An 8,037-nucleotide genomic window follows, 5' to 3' on the forward strand; every position below is an offset into this window, starting at 1 on the left:
AAGACCACATGGCAAGAAGCACAAGGACCGGAGTAAGGATCCTGGTTCAAGTCCCTCGCTCCCCACCTACGGGGGTGGGGGTGGGGTCGCTTCACAAATGGTGAAGTAGGTCTGCAGGTGTCTATCTTTCTCTCCCCCTCTGTCTCCTCCCTCTCTTGCTCTCTCTCTGTCCTATCCAACAACAACATCAATGGCAACAATAACAATAATGGGCAAAAATGGCCTTCAGGAGCAGTGGATTTATACTGCAGGCACTGAGCCCCAGCAATAACCCTGGAGGCAAAAAAAAAAAAAAAAGTATGTGGTCCCTAATCTAAAAGGAAGGTTTTTTCTTTTTTCTTTTTTTAAATAATATTTATTTATTGGATAGAGATAGAGAGAAATTGAGGGAAGGGAAAGATAGAAGGAGAGACAGACACCTGCAACCTTGCTTATGAAAATTTGTGAGCTCAACCAGATACCAAGGAAAGGCTTTTTTCTTTTGCTAGGCACCACTCAGACCAGACTGTAAACTCCATAAATACCCAGTAGATGGGAGAAACTGCAGGAGGGATTTTGCATTAGGGTATAAATGTCTGTTATCTCAAGGTGGCATGTCCAGCAAGGCTGACTCAGGTTGAGCCAGCTCTTCATGCTGCAGAATGTAATAAATACCATGTTTCCCACCATTTTACAAATTTCCGGAGTCCATTCTTTTTTTTTTTTTTCTCAGCCTGACATAATTGAATGGCTACAAAGGTCCTGATCCTTTATTTCTGTTGCTCTCGGGCCCGCTGCTCTGGGGTCAGAGTTTTCTACTCAAAGGCATGGATGTGCTGGAGTTCTTCCGACAGGCATTCATTCACCAGCTGGTCTCTGGAGCTGCGGCTTCCTGGAGAACTTGGCCTACACCACTAAGACTCAGAAACTGGCCTTGCAGCGGTTGGGAGTGGTGTCTTCCACTTCCATGTGCTCCGCCTCCAGGTCCCTCTGCAGCTTCTCCAGGAGCAACTCCATCACAGCAGCCCCCCACCCCCACCCCACGAGTCCATTCTTAAGGTGAACACATTGAGTTATCTCTAACACAGTGCCTTAATAATTTATAAATGCAATATTGCCAAAGACTTGCTATGTAAGAAGGAAGAGAGGTCAGGTGGTGGTGTAACACTTATTAATATGCAAAAGGACCTGGTTTTAAGCCCTTGTTTCCTTCCTGCAGGGATGCACTTCACAAGTGATGAAGTTGTCAGCTGTCTATCTTTCTCTCCCCTCTCTCCCAATCCCCTCTTAATTTCCGTCTATCCTATCAAATAAAAGAGAAAGAAAGAAAGAAAGAAAGGGAGAGAGAGAGAGAGAGAAAGAAAGAAAGAAAGAAAGAAAGAAAGAAAGAAGAAGAGAGAGAGGTGGGAGTTGGGCGGTAGCGCAGCAGGTTAAGCGCACATGGTGCAAAGCCCATGGACCTATGTAAGGATCCCAGTTCGAGCCCCGGGCTCCCCACCTGCAGGGAAGTCACCTCACAGGCGGTGAAACAGGTCTGCAGGTGTCTACCTTTCTCTCCCCCTCTCTGTCTTCCCCTCCTCTCTCCATTTTTCTCTGTCCTATCCAACAATAACATCAATAACAACAACAATAATAACTACAACAATAAAAAACAACAAGGGTAACAAAAGGGAATAAATATTTAAAAAGAGAGAGAGAGAGAAAGAAAGGAAGGAAGGAAGGAAAGAAGCCACTAGGAGCAGTGGATTCATAGTGCTGGTACTGAGCCCCAGTGGTAACCCTAGTAGCAATAAAGAATTTTTAAAAAAATTAAAAAGAATAGGCATATCAAGTCAATTACAGTTGCCTGGTTGTACAAACAGGGGCAGAAGTTAGAAAAGTATGCTTTTTAAAAATATTTATTTATTCCCTTTTGTTGTCCTTGTTTTTATGTTGTAGTTATTATTGTTGTTGTTATTGATGTCGTTGTTGTTGGATAGGACAGAGAGAAATGGAGAGAGAAGGAGAAGACAGAGAGGGGGAGAGAAAGATAGACACCTGCAGACCTGCTTCACCGCTTGTGAAACGACTACCCTGCAGGTGGAGAGCCTGGGACTCGAACCGGAATCCTTAGGCTTTGCGCCACCTGCGCTTAACCCAATGTGCTAACGCCCAACTCCCAGTATGCTTTTATGGAGAATACCTCGTCAAAAAAAAAAAAAAAAAAAAAAAAAAAACTCCACTGAAAAACATAACACAAACTGGCATCACAAAGGAAGAAAAATGTTCAATGTCACTGATAATTAATGGCAGAGAGGAAAAGAAAGATAATACAGACTAAAGTGAGCACAGTATGTGGTATAGGAAAAAAGTCTTGGCACAAATTTCCTAAAGGTAGCATGATAAAATTAAATATCCTAAAAAGTATACTACCTTCTTTGACCCAGCTATTCTATCTCCAGAAATATGTTCCTATAAAATAATTGGATAAGGGGGTCGGGCGGTGGCGCAGTGGGTTAAGCGCATGTGGCGCAAAGCTCAGGGACCTGCGTAAGGATCCCGGTTCGAGCCCCCGGCTCCCCACCTGCAGGGGAGTCGCTTCACAGGCAGTGGAGTAGGTCTGCAGGTGTCTATCTTTCTCTCCCCCTCTCTGTCTTCCCCTCCTCTCTCCATTTCTCTCTGTCCTATGCAACAAAGAACAACATCAACAATGGCAATAATGGTTACCACAAGGAGGCTACAACAACAAGGGCAACAAAAAGGGGGAAAAAAATGGCCTCCAGGAGCGGTGGATTCATGGTGCAGGCACCGAGCCCAGCAATAACCCTGGAGGGGAAAAAATAAATAATTGGATAAGACTGTTCACTGGACAGAAAGTGGAAACACAAAGTACAATTTGGACTGAGTTAGATGTATTGCAGCAAAGCGAAGGACTCTGGGGAAGAAGGGCAGGGAGGAGACTAGGGGAGAGCTGGGACTCCTGGCGCATGATGGTGGTAAAGAGCTAAATTGGGGGTGAGTGTTTTGTGGACACCTATCATGGGGAGTTGAGAAACTGTACTCACGTGTCAACATCTGTACTACATACCATAAAAACACCAATAAAGGGAGTCGGGCGGTAGCGCAGCGAGTTAAGCCCACGTGGCGCAAAGCACAAGGATCCAGGTTTGAGCCCCCAGCTCCCCACCTCCAGGGAAGTCGCTTCAAAGGCAGTGAAGCAGGTCTGCAGGTGTCTGTCCTTCTCTCCCCCTCTCTGTCTTCCCCTCCTCTCTGCTTTTCTCTCTGTCCTATCCAACAACAAGAACATCAGTAACACCAACAATAACTACAACCTTTAAAAAAAAAGGGGCAACAAAAGGGAATAAATATAAAAAAATTTTTTAAACACCAATAAAATAAAAAGGACAAAATTATTCACTTAAATCTTGATTTATGTTTTTTTTTTTGTTTTGTTTTGTTTTTTAATGAGAAAGACCAGATCACTGCTTAGCTCTGGCTTACAGTGGTGCTAGGGATTGAACCTGAGGCCTCAAAGCTTCAAGCATGAGTCTTTTGCATAACCATTATGCTGTCTCCCTATCCCTGAACCTTGTTTTTAATATTCTCATCCCACCTACCCTAATCATACCCCCCCTTTTTTTTTTGCTACTTTGTAGTATCCTTTTTTTTTTTTTCTACAATGGTGGGGAGAGGGCAATTCTAAAGTTAAAGGGACTGTATAAGCTTATCTTATACTACAATTATGCTGCTTTTATTGCTGAAGAAGATTGAGGCAAGCACAGTCTTTCCATTTTGTTAGTGATGACTTTAGGAATTTCTTGAGTAACCTGGTTCCTACTTGTTGATTCTCTCCTGCTGCTGCAGCTGCTTAATTTCAATATAATTCTTCCTTGGGGGCCATTTTCAGAGTGAAAAGTTTTAAAATGCCTTCCATTGCTTGATCTTTTTATGCCATTCTAGTGTTGGTTCTACTGGTAACATCCAGAAATAGCTGGACAAAGTGCTCTATATCCACACTCCTGACTTAGCAGTCTCTTTTATAATGTATTATTTTTATTAAGTAGATAGTTGGTAATTCTTTTTTAAAGTATTTATTTATTCTCTTTTGTTGCCCTTGTTTTTTTAAACGCTTCAGAAGTTTCTTTTTTTAATATTTATTTATTTATTTATTCCCTTTTGTTGCCCTTGCTGTTTTAATGTTGTAGTCATTATTGATGTCGTTGTTGTTGGATAGGACAGAGAGAAATGGAGAGAGGAGGGGAAGACAGAGAGGAGGAGAGAAAGATAGACACCTGCAGACCTGCTTCACCGCCTGTGAAGGGACTCCCCTGCAGGTGGGGAGCCTGGGGCTTGAACCGGGATCCTTACACCGGTCCTTGTGCTTTGCGCCACCTGCGCTTAACCCACTGCGCTACAGCCCGACTCCCGACAGTTGGTAATTCTATTAAGTTGGCTAAGGAAAAACTGCTATCATTGTGCATGAACAAGTCCACAGGGATGCACTGGATCAACCTTCCCGTGGTGCATCCAGTCAGTACCCATTCATTGGGGAAACTAATGATCCTTCCTAGCCGACTGAATCCACATGGATCCCAGTCACTTTTAAAGCCAGCAACAAGCAGCTCCTGACAGCTTTCAAGCTGTTGGTCCTGCTCTTCGAATCCTCCAACTTAATGTTGAGGGGCTGTCCTTCGCCAAACGCGTTATCTTCGCCCACCCTGTTCAATCTGGTCTCCTGCGCCTACACTGAACTTCTCTGTTCCAGACTCTTAGAGACAGAGTTGGCAGTCAGCTGAGGTGAAGAACAGGCGCCTCATCACAGACCCCTGCAAGCGTCAGCCCGGCTTTGACCTAGCACGTTATGGTTGGGCCCTCCTCGGCCATGACCAGTGCGCCGCTGTGTTCCATCGCTGGGGAGCCAGAGACGTCCCGAACTGCCCCTGCGGCTACAGACAGACTATGATCCACATGGTCAACGACTGCCACCTCTCCAGATTCAAAGGAGGTCTCGAAACTACATCGGGCTCAACCTGACGCTGTTGACTGGCTACAGAAGAGGGGCAAACGCTAGAAGAAGAAGAACAAGTCCACATATTCTACTTAAAATGTTTGAGCCACATGTGTTTTCAAGTGTAGGCTGTGGAAGGTATCAAAAAGTGCACGATGAAAAGAGTGTGAGTCTCCTTGGATAAAGGACTGAACTTAGGTGACCAACAGAAAAAGCAATATGTAAGGTTATGAGGTTCCAACAGGTGTACAGACTTTGCCTCCACTGACAGGCAATGGACTCTCTCTAGGAATCATTTGGAAGCCATGCCTTTCCAGAATGAGCATTTCACTTTTGCCCTGGTTTTTCAATAAATGATTCACTCTCTAAGAATGAACAAGATGCATAAGTATCTAACTGATGAGCCAAGGCAGGGAAGTAGGGTTACCTATAGTCGAACCCACAGAGGAACTGTATAAGCCCCAAGTCACAGATTCGCAACAACGTAAAATAATAAACACTGCCCTGTTGGCATCTATGCTGTGACCATCAGGTTGCTTTTTTTTTATATTTATTTTATTTATTTATTTCCTTTTGTTGCCCTTGTTGTTTTATTGTTGTAGTTATTATTGTTGTTGGATAAGACAGAGAGAAATGGAGAGAGGAGGGGAAGACAGAGAGGAGGAGAGAAAGATAGACACCTGCAGACCTGCTTCACCGCCTGTGAAGCGACTCCCCTGCAGGTGGGGAGCCGGGTTCGAACCGGGATCCTTATGCCAGTCCTTGTGCTTTGCGCCACCTGCGCTTAACCCGCTGCACTACAGCCTGACTCCCTGCTTATTTTTTTTATCTTTATTTATTTATAGAATAGACACAGCCAGAAATTGAGAGGGAAGGGGGCGGGAGGCAGGGAGAGAGACACCTGCTGCACTACTTCACCACGCGTGAAGCTTTCCCTCCGCAGGTGGAGACCAGGGGCTCGAACCGCATCCTTGCACACTGTAGCATGTGCACTCAACCAGGTGCGCCACCACCCAGGCCCGGTTTGCTTTTATGCAAAGACAGCTAGAGACTTATACTGGGAGCCAACTACCTGAAGCGTGAACTCCTGGCAAAGTCTTGAAGTTTCCCAGGTTATTTCCATCTCTACTATATTTAAGGAGACTTGCGTCCTTCCAAACCTTGGAAATTCCAGGCCTTAGAACTCAGACTTCTGCAGAACAAAAAGCAGTGTCCGAATCCCCATCACATCCCCCTGCCCTGGCAGCGGCCCAACCACATGCCTTTAGCCCATGAATGAAACCCGCTAAAACCCAGCCACGGACAGCCTAAATGTGGGGCAGACCTCGTTCCCACTCTCTAGCTAGCTGCACCCTTTCTCGGATCTGTGCCCTTTGCAGCTCAACCCGGATAAGATCTGAGAAATGCGCCCTGGGCCACAGGCAGCCGAGGAGGCGGGGAAGGAACAACTTTCCCTCCGCCCTCTAACCGCAAGGCCGGGGTGGGGCGGCCTCCCAAGGCTCGGGCTCCTCTGCCGGCCCAGCCGGGATCCCCAGTCCGAGCCCGCCCAGCGACCGGCCCAGACCAGAGGGGGAGGAGGGCGAGAGGGGCTCCCTTCTCTCCCCAACCCCGGCAGATGTTGGAAAGACGAACAATAGGGGAAACGCGGAGAGACAAAAGGGGCATTCGCCACGATCGATCGCAATCAGCTCGGTCGCGTGGTCCCCGAGAGGAGGCGCGCTGGGAGTGGGCTGGAAGGTGGGTGACCGGGATGCCGAGGAGTTTAGGATCTTGGGGACTCACTTTCCCGGCGCCCGGTGGCGGTGAGGGGGGGATGGGGGATGAGGGTAGGAATTTGGCCCTTCGCCTTCAGAGACCCGTCCAAAAGCGGGGTGAAGCAATCAAAGGAAAAAGTTGAAGGGTTTGCACCTTCTTCCTCAGTGCAGGAAAAGGGAGGGGCTGCGACCCCTGAGGTTTGACAGTTGTTGGCCTATTACACACACACACACACACACACACACACCCACTTTCACTTCACAAAACAGCCGCGGCCCCCGGAGACGACTGAGCGGAGTTCCCCCTCGCAGCCGCCAGCCGAACCTCCTCCTTCCGCATCGAGACGCCCGAAACACTGTTCCTGTGCCCTGCCCAGCCCAGCACACTTCTGCAAAAGTTTGTCTTCCCGCCACCCACAGACCAAGGCGCACCCGGCAGTCCCTATCTGCGCTGCGGGCTAGGCTCAGAGACAAACTTGTATCCGGACAAAGATGGATTGCTTCTGATTTGGATTTTGCAGTCAAGGCTCTGAATCCGGGGGGGGGGGGGGGGACTGGACTCTTTCTGGCTCGAGAAAGGGTGGTTGAGGAACCGACCAGAAGCCGGGACGCGCGGGCTGGGGTCTGAAGCCAATTCCAATCCCGGAAGCTGGTGTAGCGAGGGCGGGCTAGAAGGGCCGCCACCTCCCCCCTCCCCCTCTCTTACTCCCCCCCCCACACACACACACACATTGCACCCGCTCCCAGGTGTACCCCGCACTCCCACCGACTCGGAGCGAGCGGGAACGAGTCACAGCCGAGCTGCGCCACCTCCTCTCGCTAGGTCCCGGTCTCACTCACCGCAGGGTTTTACCTTCAGCCCCGGGGCCCGGTCGGCTCCCTGTGTCTGGTCAGCTGCTCCTGGCGTCCGGCCCGAGAGAAGGAGGGTGAGCTTCGCGCGCGGGGCCAGCAGGAGCTCTCGGGCGGGCGCGCGGTCCCAGCGAGCGGGCGGGCGGGCGAGCACGGGCTCCAGCTGCAGCCGCTGTCGCTCCAAAGTAGCCCCCACATGCACCCTGCGCGGCTGTCGCGCGAGGGCGCTGAGCTGGTCTCCCCCCCCTGGCGGCCGCCCGCAGAATGGCAGCTCCCTTGAAGGGAGCAGACAGGTCGCCTTGAGGGGTCTTCTGGGAAGAGATGGGGAATGAGCAATCCAGGAGTCCCTGGGGAGCAGAAGGTGTAGGGAACCCAGGGGGGTTCCCAGCCCTACAGGAAGCGATTGATCCTTTGGTCAGGGATTCTAGGAAGTCATTCGACCTGAAAAGATGTTTTCTGGGTTCACAA

The 8,037-nt window shown here is 49.0% G+C and overlaps 1 protein-coding gene and 1 pseudogene across 2 annotated transcripts in view; both read right to left on the reverse strand.

Moving 5' to 3' along the window:
- Positions 1-7,752, reverse strand: part of MOB3B (MOB kinase activator 3B) — a 245,470-nt gene extending 237,718 nt beyond the window's left edge. The window contains exon 1 of one of the 2 annotated variants that reach the window (XM_060199670.1): positions 7,574-7,752. The gene's annotated coding sequence lies outside the window, so the exon portion shown is untranslated. Of the gene's footprint in view, positions 1-7,560 lie in introns of both variants that reach the window. The other variant, XM_060199669.1, reaches the window with a different exon arrangement.
- LOC132540750 (bolA-like protein 2) lies at positions 288-996 on the reverse strand (annotated as a pseudogene).
- Positions 7,753-8,037: the final 285 nt, after the last annotated feature.

The sequence above is a fragment of the Erinaceus europaeus genome, chromosome 10, assembly GCF_950295315.1.
Source record: "Erinaceus europaeus chromosome 10, mEriEur2.1, whole genome shotgun sequence".
In the NCBI taxonomy this organism is placed as follows: Eukaryota; Metazoa; Chordata; class Mammalia; order Eulipotyphla; family Erinaceidae; genus Erinaceus; species Erinaceus europaeus.